Source organism: Ceratotherium simum, chromosome X (assembly GCF_057802395.1).
Source record: "Ceratotherium simum simum isolate JZ-2026a chromosome X, ASM5780239v1, whole genome shotgun sequence".
Lineage (NCBI taxonomy): Eukaryota > Metazoa > Chordata > Mammalia > Perissodactyla > Rhinocerotidae > Ceratotherium > Ceratotherium simum.
In genome coordinates this window covers 55,971,413-55,988,367 of record NC_141940.1, presented here as the reverse complement: position 1 = coordinate 55,988,367, position 16,955 = coordinate 55,971,413, and the positions used below count along the sequence as shown (strand labels likewise).

Genomic DNA, 16,955 nt, shown 5'->3' with positions numbered 1-16,955 from the left:
CATTATTTTCTCTTGTGCTTGATTTAATCTTATGTTGTTATATTCATCACTGACTCTAATCATACAAAACCCCCTGCTAATGTTGCCAGTAAGAGGTCATACTGAGTGATTGACATGGAAACAAAATTAAAAGTGATTAAGGACTATGAAGGTAGAAAATCAGTGATTGTTATTGCTTGCCAGTCAGGCATGTCCCATTCCACCATAGCTACAATCTGTATTATTATTTTTTTTTTTTTGCTGAGGAAGATTCACCCTGAGCTAACATGTGTTGCCAATCTTCCTCTTTTTTTTTTTTTTTTGGTGCTTGAGGAAGATTAGCCCTGAGCTAACATCTGTGCCAATCTTCCTCTATTTTGCATGTGGGTCACCATCACAGCATGGCTGATGAGTGTTGTAGGTCTGCACCCAGAATCCAAACCCACAAACCTGTGCTAACAAAGCAGAGCATGTTGAACTTAACTACTAGGCCACAGGGCCGGCCCCCATAGCTACAATCTTGAAGAACAAGAACAAAGGGACAGAAACTGTTAAAGGATCTGCCTCACTGAAGGCAATGAGACCAACAAAAATTCAGGAAGGGCCTATATCAGACATGGAGAAACTTCTAATGACCTGGATCGAAGATCAGGCACAGAAGCATACCCCTCTCAACACCTTGATGATTATGGCCAAAACAAAAAGTTTGTTTTTGTGATGTTGAAAGAAAAGGTTGAACTCAACTACAATGTTGAATTTACTGCTACCTCTGGGTAGTTTAAATGATTTAAGAATTATTATTCTTTACATAATGTGAAAGTGAGTGGTGAGTGTGGAAGTGCTGATGTGAAGGCAGCTGAAGAATTTTTGGAAACTCCAGATAAATTGATTGTAAAGGAAAATTAGTTGCCAGAGCAAATAATCAATATGGATGGAAACTCCCTATTCTGGAAATGGATGCTTGAAAGGCATTCATCCATAAAGGGGCCAAATAAATATCAAGTTTTAAGGCTTTTAAGGACAGGATAACAGTCTTGCTTGGGGGCAATGTTGCAGGCTACAAATTGAAACCCTTTGTGATCTGGCACAATGAGAAACCCAGGGTTTCAAGCATATAAATAAGCACACACATCCAGTGTACTACATAAGCAATATGAAGGCATAGATGACCCAATTTCTCTTCCAAGGTGCCCTCCTGAATTACTATGCCAGCAAAATGGAGAAGTACTGTCTGGAGAATAATATACCTCTCAAGATTTTGCTTATTGTTCATAATGCTCCTGGACATCCTCATTTTATTGGTGATTTTCATCCCAATATCAAAAATGTGTTTCTCCCTTGAAATACCACCTCTTTGATTCAACCAATGGACCAAGTATTTATAGCAGCTTTTAAGGCCTACTACCTGAAGAGGACCTTTGCCCAGGCTATTCCTGCAACTGAGAAAGACACCGAGAAGACACTGATGCAATTCCAGAAGGATTATGACCTCTATGGTTGCATCAAGACTATTGTTTGGGGGTGAGGTGGTGTCACCAAGGAGTGTATGAATGACATCTGGAAGAAGACACTCAAGAGAATTGTCCATGACTTCAAAGGATTTCTCAAGGATGAGGAGATTGCAAAAATCAACAAGGCTGTGGTTGAGATGGCAAACAACTTGAACCTGGATGTGGATGAGGATGATGAGGAGCTCCTAGAGGTGCCTCCTGAGGAATTGACTAATGACGAGTTGTTGGAACTGGAACAGGAATGCGTAGCTGAAGAAGAGGCCAGAGAAAAGGAAAATGTAGTAGAAGAAAAAGATGAAGAATCCCTAAGAAAATTCAGTGAAGTATTTAACCTAAGCTTTTGCAGACCTCAGCAAGCTCCCTAAAACGTCTGAAAACATTGACCTCAACACCAGAAGGTTTTCATTAACAGAGAGGAATGTTCATAGTGCATTATCTGCTTACAAACAAATCTATGAAGAAGAAAATAAAAAAAACAAGCAAACCATCTTGGATATATTTCTGAAAAGAGTGACCTCTCCTCAAGAAGATCCTCAGGCAGGTCCTTCTGGAGGTATTCCAGAAGAAGGCATTGTTATCACAGGAGATGAGAGCTCCATGCATGTTATTGCCCCTGAATACCCTCTAGTGGGACAAGATGTGGAGGTGGAGGAGTGATATTGATGATCCTGTCCCTCTGTAGGCCTAGGCTAAGATGTCTTTGTCTTAGTTTTTAACAAAGTTTAAAAAGTAAAAAAACAAAAATAGAAAAAATAGATAAAAGCTTATAGAATAAGGATATAAAGAAAGAAGAATATAAGGATATAACAAAACACATGCTGTACAATGCATACGTTTTAAACTAAGTGTTATTACAAAAGAGCCAAAAAGTTTATAAAGTAAAAAAGTTACAGTAAGCTAAGGTTAATTATTGAAGAAAGAAAAATATTTTTAATAAATTTAGTGTAGCCTAAGTGTACAGTGTTTATAAAGTCTTGAGTAGTGTACAGAATGTCCTAGGTCTTCACTTTCACTCACCACTCACTCACTGACTCACCCAGAGCAACTTCCAGTCCTGCAAGCTCCATTCATGACAAGTGCCCTATACAGGTGTTCCATTTTTTTATCTTTTATGCCATATTTTTACTGTACCTTTTCTATGTTTAACTATGTTTATATATACAAATACTTACCATTGTGCTACAATTCCCTACAGTATTCAGTATAGTAGCATGCTGTAGAAGTTCGTAGCCTAGGAGCAATAGGCTATACCACATAACCTAGGTGTGTAGTAGGCTAGACCATCTAGGTTTGTGTAAGTACACTCCATGATGTTCGCACATCGACCAAATCGCCTAAGAATGCATTTCTCAGAATGTATCCCCATTGGTAAGCAACACTTGACTGTATTGCTGTAATGTCCATATTACCCAAAAGGATCTACAGAATCAATGCAATCTCTATCAAAATCTAAATGGTGTTTTCGGCAGAAACAGAAAGAATCATACTAAAGTTCATATGGAATCTCAAAGTACCCTGAATAGCCAAAACAATCTTGAGAAAGAAAAACAAAGCTGGTAGCTTGACACTTTCTGATTTCAAAACATGTTCTAAAACTACAGTAAGCAAAACAGTATGTTACTGGCATAAGGACAACCATATAGACCGATGGAACAGAATAAGGAACCCAGAAATAAACCCTTGTGTAGGGGCCGGTCTGGTGGTGCAGTGGTTAAGTTCGCATGTTCCGCTTCTGCCACCTGGGGTTCGCAAGTTCGGATCCTGGGCAGGGACCTACTCACCGCTCATCAAGCCATGCTGAGGTGGCTTCCCATATGGAAGAGCCACAACTCTACAACTATGATACACAACTATATATTGGGGCTTTGGGGAGAAAAAAAAAAGAGGAAGATTGGCAACAGATGTTAGCACAGGGCCAATCTTCCCCCCCCCAAAAAAAAAAAAAACTCTTGTGTATATGACCAAATGATCTTTGAGAAGGATGCCATGACAGCACAATGGAGAAAATGTATTTTTTTCAATGTGTTCAACAAATTGTGTTGGGAAAACTGTGGGTATCTTCATGCAAAAGAATGAAGTTAGACCCTCACTTCATATCATATACAAAATGAACTCAAAATGGATTGAACATCTAAACATTAGACCTGAAACTATAAAATTCCTAGAGGAAAACATAGGGTAAAAGTGTCATTATATTGAATTTGGCAATAATTTCTTGAATACAATTCTAATAGCACAGGCAACAAAATTAAAAATAAGACAAATGAGGCATATCAAGCTTAAAAAATTTTACCTCACATCTACAGGCAGCTAATCTTCACCAAAGGAGCTAAGAACATACAATGGAGAAAGGAAAGTCTCTTCAATAAATGGTGCTGGGAAAACTGGACAGCCACTTGCGAAAGAAGGAAAGTAGACCATCTTCTTTCGCCATACACAAAAATTAACTCAAAACGGATCAAAGACCTGATGGTGAGAACTGAAACTATAAAACTCCTGGAAGAAAATATAGGCAGTACACTATTCGTCATCGGTCATAAAGGCATCTTTTCGAATTCCAAGTCTACTTGGACAAAGGAAACAAAAGAAAAATAAACAAGTGGGACTTCATCAGATTAAAGAGCTTCTACAAGGCAAATGAAACCAGGATAAAAATGAACAGGCAACCCACCAGCTGGGAAAAAAGATTTGCAAACCATATATCTGACAAGGGATTAATCTCCATAATATATAAAGAACTCACACAACTGAACAAAAAAACCAACAACCCGATCAAAAAATGGGCAGAGGAAATGAACAGACACTTCTCCAAAGATATACAGATGGCCAATAGGCACATGAAAAGATGCTCAACATCACTAATCATCAGGGAAGTGCAAATCAAAACCACACTAAGATATCATCTTACACCCATCAGAATGGCTATAATCACCAAGACGAAAAACAAATGCTAGAGAGGCTGGAAAAATGGGAACCCTAATTCACTGGTGGTGGGAATGCAAACTGGCGCAGCCTCTATGGAAAACAGTACGGAGATTCCTCAAAAACTTAAAAATACAAATAAAGGGGCCGGCCCGGTGGTGCAAGCGGTTGGGTGCGCACGCTCCGCTGCGGTGGCCCGGGGTTCGCTGGTTCGGATCCCGGGCGCACACCGACGCACTGCTTGGCAAGCCATGCTGTGGCGGCGTCCCATATAAAGTGGAGGAAGATGGGCACAGGTGTTAGCCCAGGGCCGTCTTCCTCAGCAAAAAAAAAAAAAAAAAAAAAAAAAAAGAGGAGGATTGGCGGATGTTAGCACAGGGCTGATCTCCTCACAAAAAAAAAAAAAAAAATACAAATAAATACCTTATGATCCAGCTATCCCAGTACTGGCTATCTACCCAAGGAACCTGAAATCAGCAATCCAAAGAGGCTTATGCACCCCTATGATCATCGCAGTATTATTCACTATAGCCAAGTAGAAGCAACCCAAGTGTCCCTCGACTGATGAGTGGGTAAAGATGATGTGGTCTATATATACGATGGAATACCACTCAGCCATAAAGGCAAAATCATCCCTTTTGCAACAACATGGATGGACCTGGAGGCTATTATGTTAAGCGAAATAAGCCAGAGAAAGACCAACACCACATGATTTCACTCATAAGTGGAAGATAAAACAACACACGGACAGAGAGAACTGTTTGGTGGTTACCAGGTGCAAAAGGGGTGGGGAGTGGGCACAAGTAGTGAAGGGATGCATTTATATGGTGACTGACAAACAATAAGCTACAACAAAAATTTCACAATAAAGGAAAAAAAATTTGTATAGCAAAGGAAACAATTAATAGATTGAAAAGGCAACCTGTGGAACGGAAGAAAATATCTGCAGACTATATGATCTTATAAGTGTTTAATATCCAGAATATATAAAAACTCTGACAACTAACAAAAAATTTTTTAGGGACTGGCCCCGTGTCTTAGCAGTTAAGTGCACGTGCTCTGCTACTGGCGGCCTGGGTTCGGATCCCGGGCATGCACCGACACACTGCTTGTCTGGCCATGCTGAGGTGGTGTCCCACATACAGCAACTAGAAGGATGTGCAACTATGACATACAACTATCTAATGGGGCTTTGGGGAGAAAAAGGGAAAAAAAGAAAAGGAGGATTGGCAATAGATGTTAGCTCAGGGCTGGTCTTCCTCAGCAAAAAAAAAAAAAAAAAAATTTAGATAACTCAAAGAAGGGGTAAATGACTTGAATGGACATTTCTACAAAGAGTACATACAAATAGCCAACAAACAAATGAAAAGATGCTTAACATCACTAATAATCATGGAAATGCAAATCAAAACCACAATGACATACCACCTCACAGGTTAGGATATCCACAATTAAAAAAAAAAGAAAAGGAAATAAGTGTTGGCAGGATGTGGAGAAATTGGAACCCTCGTGCACCACTGGTGGAAATGTAAAATGGTACAGGTGCTATGGAGAACAGTATGGAGATTCCTCAAAAAATTAAAAATAAAATTACCATAGGATCCAGCAATCCCACTTCTTGGTATTTATCAAAAAGAACTGAGGCCCGGCCGCTGGTGTAGTGGTTAAATTCGCGTGCTCCCTTTCAGCAGCCCAGGGTTTGCAGGCTCAAATCCCGGGCACAGACCTGCACACCACTCACTGAGTCATGCTGTGGCAGCATCCCATATGCAAAGTAGAGGAGGACTGGTACAGATGTTAGCTCAGGGACAATCTTCCTCAAACAAAAAAGAGAAAGATTGGCAACAGATGTTAACTCAGGGCCAATCTTCCTCACTAAAAAAAAAAAAATTGAAAATTGAAAACAGGATCTGAAAGAGTTATTTGCACATCTGTGTTCACTGTAGCATTATTCATAATAGTCAAGAGGTAGAAGCAATCTAAACGTCCACTGATAGATGAATGGATAAAGAAAATGTGTGTGTATACACACACACACAATGGAATACTATTCAGCTTTAAAAAAGAAAGAAATCCTATTGCATGGTACAACATGGATGAACCTGGAAGACATCATGTGAAGTGAAATAAGCCAGGTACAAAAAGACAAATACTGCATGATTCCACTTATAAGAGGTATCTAAAGTGGTCAAACTCTTAGAAAGTAGAATAGTGGTTGCCAGGGACTGGGGGGAGGGGGAAAAAAGGAGTTGCTGTTCAATGAGTTTAGAATTTCAGTTTTGCAAGATAAAAGTTTTAGAGCCCCTGATAGTTCATGAGCACCTTTCTAACTTGTTTTAGTGTCCTCACCTACTCTTTCAAGTCTTTCATTAAATGATTACTACTTCCCTCCAGTAATGTGGCAATAGTCTTCAAAATGATTTTGATGAATGCACAAAGTAAGGATATATGCTATGGTAAAAGATGATGGGCAGTTTCGTATACTTCATGAATCAGCATTTCAAAATCTTTTAATCATGCATTGTAAACTGAAATGGAAATTGTTACTATCATGATTTTCCTTGCTTTTCTTGCTATGAATTCCCAGAATTTTTCTATTTTATTTTATTTTATTTTTTTGCTGAGGAAGATTAGCCCTGAGCTAATATCTGTTACCAATCTTCCTCTTTTTGCTTGAGGAAGATTTGCTCTCAGCTAACGTCTGTGCCAATTTTCCTCCATTCTGTATGGGTGTCACCGTCACAGCATAGCTGACGAGTGGTGTAGGTCTGCACCCAGGATCCAAACTAGCAAACCCAGGCTGCCGAAGGGAGCATGCCAAACTTAATCGCTATGCCATGGGGCCAGCCCCCGCAGAACTCTTTTTTCTCTCTCACGTACACATATATACACTCTTACCTTTGAAATATAATCATACTCCAAACCCCTCCCAAAAAGTTTTGGAGGTATGTTGCACAACAAAGTGTATATAGTTAACACCACTTACAGTGCACTTAAAAATGTTTAAAATGGTAAATTTTATGCTACATGTTTTCTACTATCGACAAATAACCAAAAATAAATAAATACAAAATCTCAATGAAAGGGATGAAGGGGGGCCGGCCCCATGGCGTAGTGGTTAAGTGCGTGCGCTCTGCTGCTGGCAGCCCGGGTTCGGATTCCGGGCTGCACCGTCGCACCGCTTGTCAGGCCATGCTGTGGCAGTGTCCCATATAAAGTAGAGGAAGATGGTCACGGATGTTAGCCCAGCGCCAGTCTTCCTCGGCAAAAAGAGGAGGATTGGCATGGATGTTAGCTCAGGGCTGATCTTCCTCACAAAAAAAAAAAAGAAAGAAAGGGATGAAGGAACAAGAGTTGCTAATGTAAGTAAACTTTGGAAATAAGTGGAAATGTGACACTAGAGGGGAAATAAATTCTACATAAGCATTGTACTGTAGTTGGTAAAGTTGTTTCCCATGGGAGTATGCATTAACAGTTCTTATACTGCTATACATGAATTCTGTAACTGAATCACTAAGCAAATGGATGGTGGGTAGTGGGAGCCAGATTTCTTACTGTATAAGTGGGAAGATACAGATAAGCAAGGGTAGAGACTAAAATGATCCAAGTAGTAATGGATTAGTGTTGGTAAAATCAGTAAGAATCCATGTTTGGCTTAATAAAGACAAAGATGGTGACATATAGAAATATTTATAGACATAAAAACACACTGATGCCATATGACGAAGGGAACTGGAAGCCAAATGAAAGAGCTCCCAATGGTCAAAGCTGGAACAATTTGAACAAGAAAATAAAGTAGTGTTGGATTGGTGATCAAGGTTAACATCAACAGTGATAAATCATGTTGTTATCAGGCACCCTTGAGATGATGCGATGAAATGGCACTTTATGTCTATTGTCTTCCTCCCAAGAACTTATAACACCAGTCTAATCATGAGGAAAATCATCATCCCAATCCTAATTGAGGGACATTCTAAAAATTAACTGATCAGCACTCCTCAAATGGTTGAGATCATCAAACACAAGGAAAGTCAAAGGAACTGTCAAAAGCCAAGTGGAGTCTAAGGAGACATGACAACTAAATGTAATGTGGTGTCCAGAATGGGATCATAGAACAAGAAAAATGGCATTAGGTAAAAAGTGTGAAAAGCTGAAGAAAGTACACATTTTAGTTAATAATAATGTATAGAATAATAGCTCATCAATTATTATAAATATACAACTGCTAATGTTGGATGTTAATTACAGGAAAACTGGGTATAGGTTTTAAGAGAACTGTGTACTATAGTTGCAATTTTCATTTTTGTAAATTTAAAACTGCTCAAAAAACTTTAAAAAAATATTTTAAAGAGTGAATTTGAGGGGCTGGCCCGGTGGCATAGTGGTTAAGTTCGCTCGCTCCGCTTCAGCGGCCCAGGGTTTGCAGGTTCGGATCCCGGGCGCGGCCCTATGCACCACTTATCAAGCCATGCTGTGGCAGGCATCCCACATTTTAAAAAAAGTAGAGGAAGATGGGCATGTATGTCAGCCCAGGACCAATCTTCCTTAGCAAAAAGAGGAGGATTGGCAACAGATGTTAGCTCAGGGCTAATCTTCCTCACCAAAAAAAAAAAAAAAAAAAGTGAACTGGAGTTAGGGCTTACAATTCTATACCCAATTCCAACGTGTGGAGGGTTTTCCCCCCACCAAGCAATTCTTGGAGACCAGCTGGGTGTCCAACAATTCAACTCAATTCTGACACCATTTACCTGAAGAAAGCATCAGATCCTACAGGTTAAGTGTTCAGTCCTACAAGACTGCCCCCTAAACCCCTGCCACTCCAGAAGCCAATCGCAAGTCCAGGTTGCCACCAGGGCTTCTGACTGACCAGCTATAGATCAGAGGTTCCCACGACCCCCTCCTTGAGTTTGATTAATTTGCTAGAGCAGCTCACAGAACTCAGAGAAACACCTTACTTACCGGATTACTGGTTTATTATAAAAGGATATAACACAGAACAGCCAGATGGAAAAGATGCATAGGGCAAGGTATAAGGAAAGGGCCAGAGCTTTCAAGCCCTCTCCAAGCACACCACTCTCCCTAAACCTCCATGTGTTCACCAACCTGGAAGCTCTCAGAATCCCATCCATTTGGGTTTTTATGGAGGTTTCATTACATTGTCACGACTGATTAAATCATTGGCTATTGGTGATTGAACTCAATCTCCAGCCCCTCTGCCCTCCCCGGAGATCCTGGGTGGGGGTGAAAGTTCCAGCCTTCTAATCACATGGTTGATCCCCTCCCTGGCACCTAGCCCCCATCTTCAGATGCTTTCCAAGTCACTACATTAACATAACAAGAGACACCTTTACTGCAGAGTTAATTCCCAGAGTTTGAGGGAATTATCAGAAAAGGGGACTAAGATCAAATATGCATTTCTTATTATGAAACACTAAATATCACAGTCAGACCCCTGTTCTTCAAACAGGGATCCCTCATAGCAAAACAATCATAAAAGATACTGGCACATTACTAGACTCTCATTCAGTCATTAATAACTATCCAGTCCATCATCATATCATATGCAAATGTCTCCCAGGGGAAGCCATTCAAGTTTGTAGCCTTCCATTCAATCATGCTCCAAAAGCAGGAGTGGTGTCAGCAATATATGGCTTCACCCTTGCAAGCATCCTGTATAAGTGACCTAAGAGACAACATCATCTCTTGCTCTGAACCTCTTTCATGGTGTTAATGTAATACTGGATTTTCCTCATTACATAAACCATTCATTCATTCCTCTACCTACATCTACTATTTTTCATTCTCTCCATTTATATCCACTTTTCCACTTTTGGAAGGGACATTAGGTTGGGCCACTGTGTTGGTCTCAATTGCAGGCAGCAATAATAGTCAAGCAAGTTCCTCTCCCTCAATCCACTCTCATTCATATAGGGTAAGGTTACAAGGTGCAGAACTAGTGGGCTATCTTTACCACCAGGCAATATAGCTGCATTCTTGTTAGCCCCCTAAAATTTTGCCAGATGGGGTAAAGGCATATCCTGCCCCATCAGGCCCTCAGGAATCGTGACATAAAAGTTAAAAACAAAGTTACAGTTTCTTGCTTAGGAATCATCCCTGTTTCCAGCCCTTGCAGTTGCACCCCTGGTCCTGTGATCACTGCACCAAGTAGGGGGAAAAATAAGTTGAGGTGATGTGGGAAAGAAAGAATAAAAAGGTATAACCATTATACCAGTATCCTCCCTTGGCAAGAATTACATAGTCATACCAGCATCCTTCCCCACCCCCTTTTCCCCTGATTCACCAGAAAAACAGAGAATCTATCCAGTCGGGACACTCCTTAAGTCCCACTCATGTTCATACTGATGAAGGCCTGTAAGTCAATCCTTCGTGCCTTTATCTCCCCCCATTTTAGACAACCAATGTTTTAATTGTCCATTCCAATTCTCTATCAAACTGTTACTGAGAAAGATATCTCTCTGCCCATTGTTGAACATTATGGGCTATAAAGTATATTCCTTGGTCTGAAAAAATGATGGTCAACCATCCAAAATTGGTCCAGTATCTTCTGTCTCAGTTCTTTTATAGCACTCTAAGCATTTGCATCTACCACCAGGTAAGCAAAGCCCAGACTAGAGTCAGTGTCTATTCCTGTGAAGACACATCTGCAGCCACCCCCGGGCTACCAGCATCAGTCTCACTTGCTAGCTATGTTCAGAGCCTTCCCCCCAGGCAATCTGCTGCATAGCCATCTGCAATCTCTATTTCTCTTGTTAGCAGACAAAACAGTTCTCACCGGTATTTCGTGCCTCAGAGTGTGCAAGAGGAGTATGTCTAGATTCAGCCCATCTCTGCATTGCTACAGTGCCCCCATGTCCACTCATTTCATGGACGCAGGTGGCCATCAAAAGAGCACACAGGGATATCTACTTGTTGATTCCAGCCAGCTTCCAAACCTGGAAGCGAGTTCATCTGATGTGCATCGACATGTCCTACTGTAATGCACCCCTCAAATTTCCATAAGGCTGTGCCCCACACGGGCATCTCTTTAATAGGCCAGGTTTGCATTGCTCTCCTGCCTGAACATACAGCCAGGCCATTCAGCACTTCCCATAAGTCAATAAAAACCCAAACATGGGGATTTTACCACTGTTCAATTCTTCCATCACCGCTAGGAAAACAGCAGGCAATTCAGCCCACCAGGCTGATGTTTTTACCTTCTATCAGAGTGGTAGCCTTACCCAATAGGATGTTGTCCATTTGCCTTGGAACTGCTGTCCACAAACCAAGCAGCTCTTTGTCAGTCAGTTGAGGGTTTGTTATAGGGCACTGTCCAAGTGACAATAAAATCCAACAAACAGCTCCTCGCACGGTTCCAGAGTCAGTCCTAGGGAAAAAGAGGCTCCCTGCTTGTGAGTATCTCCTCCTTGCATTCTCCCAATAACAAGATCCTGTACAAACCATTTTCAGATTATTATGGAACTCTTCCGGGCACTGCCATCCCATTAGAGCATTTCTCTGGCATCATCCTAGACATAATGGATATTTCAGGTTTTATATTTCAGATTTTAACATAATTTTATGTCCTTCAGCCATCAAGTTAGCTCCAATTAATAATGTCCAATAGAAAGGTAGTAAATATTCCTCAAATGGAAATTTTTTAATCCAAAGTCCCAGTAGTCACTGCTGGGTGGTGTTCACAGGTTTTTGCCATAAGCCCCAGTCTATGCTCTACATAGATAAGGCTATTGCAGAGAATGTGTCCCTACCAGCACTTCAGCTTCTTTTCCACACTGTGTGGGCTCAGGCAATCTTACTGGTTCCCATTTAGCATGTCCAATTAATACTGCCCAATTTACATGCCTTCTGTTTTACAATACTACGAAGGGGAAACGTTCCCCAGTCAGACACAATGTCAAGCCTCATAATGCAATCAGGTAAAAGAGAGGCAACCACTTCACATAAAGCCTATTCAAACATACCAATTCTCCTACAAACTTTTACCATAATTCCATCAACCCTTACGTTCTATAACTGTAGCCTCTATTAGGACTTCATCAACAGATTTTGGTTTTACAATACTAGGTAGGAAAAGTGTTCCCCAGCCACACATAATATCCATTCCCATAAAACATTCAGGTAAAGTTGACACAACTTCTTGACATAATACCTGCTTAAACATTCCAACTTTCATAACCCTATCAATTATTACATTTTTACATCCTCTCAACCTAACTGTAGCCTGAGTCAGGGCTTCAACAATCGGCTTTGGTACCACAGTTCATGGGACTCCTGTATCAAAGAGTTCTAGAAACTTTTCTTCTCCAGCCCCTGACCATTTTACCCACTCTCCTGCAAAGGCTTTGAACCCCCAGTGAGACGTTGAGCCAAAAGACCCTGGCCCTTTATTTTTTTTGTGAGGAAGATCAGCCCTGTGCTAACATCTGCCAATCCTCCTCTTTTTTTGGTGAGGAAGACTGGCCCTGGGCTAACATCCATGCCCATCTTCCTCCACTTTATATGGGACAACGCCACAGCATGGCTTGCCAAGCGGTGTGTCGGTGCGCGTCTGGGATCCGAACCAGCGAACCCCGGGCCGCCGCAGCGGAGCGCAAGCACTTAACTGCTTGCACCACTGGCCCGGCCCCCTACCGGGCCCTTTAGTCAATCTTTTATCTTGACTTATCTGTGTGACCATTGCCCCAAGCGATTGCTGATCAGCTTTCTCATAGTAATCTCTACCTTGCAGTTTTTCGAATTTCTCCAAACTGGGTAAATAGAGCAAACTTGTTTGGGGCCCTTTAATGTTGGGGGACCAACAGGGCGTCTCTTTGGCCCATCCAACCTTTGGTAGTGCTGTATTGAAACCTTTGTTTTAACTCCATCAAAGTCCATTTTATTCACCCCATTTCTTAATAACCAGCTAAAGATTTCCACCCTGCTGGGACGAGTCCAGTGACTCTTCCCTTTCTGTTTCCTCTTTGTTTTGCTCCTATAAAATTTGCTTTATTCACCTTATTTCTTAATAACGGTATAAAAATTTCCACCTTGTTGACTCTTCCCTCAGCCTCTTGTTAACCTCATGTTTTTATTAGCACCTGTAAGGCCCGTGAGTGGAAGCCCAGAAAGCAAATTCAAAAAGACTTCCCGAACTACTTTTCGGTTTTGCAGCAGCAAGGTTATACGGGATGCCATGTGAAAGGGGCCCCCTAACCACAACATTTACCATGACCTGGGTAACGGGCATATTCAGTGGATGAATATCCCGGTCATCAAAAAGCCAGTCCCACATGTCTTGCATACAAAGCATATCAGCTGGTTCATCTCGGGTGTTCCACTTGGAATTTATAGGGAGTTGGGCAGTCCCCCTTCTCAGGGTAAACAGAGCTTACAGTGGCTTTTATCCAGTCCACCAGGCTGGCTGTTCCCTTAGGAAGAACCTGCTTTGTGTCTGGATCACATGCAGCTCTCTGTGACTGTTCCATAGTGAGCTGTGGCTCCTGTAACAACCCAAACATGCTCTTCCACTCTGTAGCATTCAAAACCAAATGCACAGCTCCTAACTTAGTGACTCTCGTAATCCATTTGAGTAAGGTTCCTCAGAAAGCTGATGATACTGATCCACAAAATGAAACAATTCCTTCACGCTTTACCCTGATTTCAATAGTTTCTTGGTTTTGCTCTTCCCCCACACTGACTGACCTTCCCAGTGACCAGAGGTCTTAGAGGTTCTTTCTGTTGTCCCTGCACAATTTTTGCCTAGGGGAGTAGCTTTGATGTTAGTGGCCTAAGCTCAGACTCACCAAAATCTGAGTTTGGTCTAGAATCAAGGTCCGACCCAGCACTCACTATTAATTTCATTTTAGTTATTACAGAACAATAACTAAGGGACTGTATATTTCACCTTTTTCTTATTAGTTTGCATTTCCTTACGCATCCAGTGAACTAACTCCCTTAGAGTTGGATCCATCTCTAAATTCCATTAGTAATTTTTACCTTTAGCAACTGATAGCAGCACAGCTGCTGCTCCTTACCAAGGTGGCCACGTGGCCACCCAGGAATCAAAGGTTCCTCATCCTCGCCCTTTCATCCTTTTTCTTCCCAAATCATGTTTCTGTGAGCCAAGGCTGTTCTAGCAAATCCCTCTTCTCTGACACCAATTACACAATTCTGCACCCAATTTCAATGTGTAGGGGTTTTTCCCCACAACAAGCAATTCTTGGACACCAGGACATCCTACAATTCAACTCAATCCTGACACTATCTACCTGGAGATCATCAGATCCCACGGGTTAAGGGCCCAGTCCTACAAAACTGCCCCCCTCACCGCACCCCGAGACCACCACCACTTCAGATACCAATCGCTCAAGTCCAGGTTGTTACCTGGGCTTCTGACCTACCGGCTATAGATTAGAGGTTCCAATGACTCCCTCCTCAAATTCAATTAATTCGCTAGAGCAGCTCACAGAACTCAGAAAAACATTTTACTTACTAGATTACCGGCTTAGTATAAAAGGATACAACTCAGTAACAGCCAGGTCGAAGAGATGCATAGAGCAAGGTATGGGGAAAGGGCATGGAGCTTCTGTGCCCTCTCCAGGAGCGTAACTCTCCCCAAATCTCCAATCTGGGAGCTCTTTACCAATCCCGAAGCTCTCCAAACCCTGTCCTTTTCGATTTTTATGAAGGCTTCATTACATTCATGTAACTGACTAAATCATTGGCCATTGGTGAATGAACTCAATCACCAGCCTCTCTCCTCTCCCCAGAAGTCCTGTGTGGGGCTGAAAGTTCCAGCCCTCTAATCACAAGATTGGTTCCCCTGGCACCCAGCCCCCATCCTTTACTGCTTTCCAAAAGTTGCTTCATTAGCATAACAAAAGACAACTTTATTGCTCTCATCTCAGTTAATTCCAAGTGTTTTAGGAGCTCTGTGACAAAAATAGGGATGTAGACCAAATATATATTACTTATTATAAATCACAATATCACTGCATCATCCTAGATACTGTGGCATAAAACAGAATTCAGGAACTGTAAGTAGTTCGGTAATGGTGGATCTTAGGGTACATGTGCGGGAGTAATGGGAAGTGAAAAGGAGGAAGGACTCTCAGTGTGGAGTCCATACTGAGGAGTAAGTCCTTTTATCTACAGATCAGGAAAGCAAGAAAGCATCTATAATGTAGTGGCTAAGCATTTGGTCTTTAGAGCCAGATTGCCTGAGTTTAAATCTTCACTCTGACTTTAACTAGTTGTATGAACTTGGGCAAAATACTTAACCTCTTTTTGTTTACGTTTCTGTCTGTTAAATGGGAATGATGGTAACGCCTCTGAAGGGTAGCAGAATATGCCATGCTAAAATATGCCTCTTTGGCATAAGGATTATTTTGAGCTGATTATTTTACAAAACAGCAGACACTGGAGAAGCTCTGAAAACTTTTTGTAAGATAAATTTACATTTATAAAGGAAATCTCCATTTATAAGTGTCTCCCTCTCTGTACCAGGAAGAGTAGGATGGCTCTAAATCACAAGACAACTTTATCAATGAGAAGGCATTGACTTAAATCTGCATAACAAACCCTACCTTTGTTTACAGTGCTTATACTGGTCACCTCCCATAACTGGCCTTCCTCCACACTGCCACCCCCAACATCTTTCTTTTTCCTTTAGTTAAAAATAGTATTTAAGGTGATGGCTTGGGCCATCTTGGGTTGTTTTACTCAGTTTTCTTGGGTATCTCCCATGTATATGTGAGGTATACATGTTAATAAGCTTCTGTTAGTTTTTCTCTTATGAGTCTTTTATTACAAAGGGTCTAACCCAGGAACTCAGAAGGGTAGAGGGAAAATTATTTTTCCTTCCCTATACCTCGCAGAGTTGTTCTGAGGGAAAAGCACTTAGGACAGTACCTGGAATATGAATAGTCAATAAGCAAAAGCTTAAATAGTTACAAAGTAAAGAGAAAGCATGGCTAGCATGCATATGTTTGTAGATATTAAGGCAGAAAACTGAAGATATAACAGTTAATAACCTCTTTTATAAATTAAAGACAGTAATAAAGTCATCTCCAAAGAAAGTGAAGGAAAGATTATGTTCAAGCATCTTGAGAAAAGTGGTGAAGATTTAATTAATGAGAATAATAGATGGAGTTAAAAAGAAGACAGCATTGTATACCCAGGACCCAGAACAGTGTCCAGATGCTCAATGAATCTTTTGTGAATGAATCAGTGAACAGGAATAAACTGTGGGAGATCAAGATTTGGCCACCCTGAAATCTATCTCTTTACCTTGGTTGTTTTCTCTGAAGGACATTTGACCTCCCCCACTAACTGCCTAAAGAATTTGACATGGTGGCTCCTTCCTAGAACAGATCTATCATGACTGCTATAAAGATAATGTAGGATAGAGGTTACAATAGAAAAGGCACCAACAAGCCCATCTTATCGGGAGTTCTGTCTCTCTGGCCACATTCTTTGGATGGCCCTGCGAGGAGTTGCCAGACAATCATTTATAAGGGAAGGCTCCATTTGTAAAGGTATCTCCCT

At 41.2% G+C, this 16,955-nt stretch overlaps 1 long non-coding RNA gene across 6 annotated transcripts in view; it reads right to left on the bottom strand.

The window, feature by feature from the left end:
- The window catches only part of LOC147911862 (uncharacterized), a 128,866-nt gene extending 113,706 nt beyond the window's left edge, over nucleotides 1–15,160 (bottom strand). For 3 of the 6 annotated variants that reach the window (XR_015550626.1, XR_015550627.1, XR_015550630.1), the window contains exons 1-2: nucleotides 14,902–15,160; nucleotides 11,651–11,938 (exon numbers count right to left, since the gene is read on the bottom strand). This is a non-coding gene — a long non-coding RNA (uncharacterized LOC147911862). The remainder of the gene's footprint in view (nucleotides 1–11,650; nucleotides 11,939–14,901) is intronic. The other 3 variants (XR_015550628.1, XR_015550629.1, XR_015550631.1) reach the window with 3 other exon arrangements.
- Nucleotides 15,161–16,955: the final 1,795 nt, after the last annotated feature.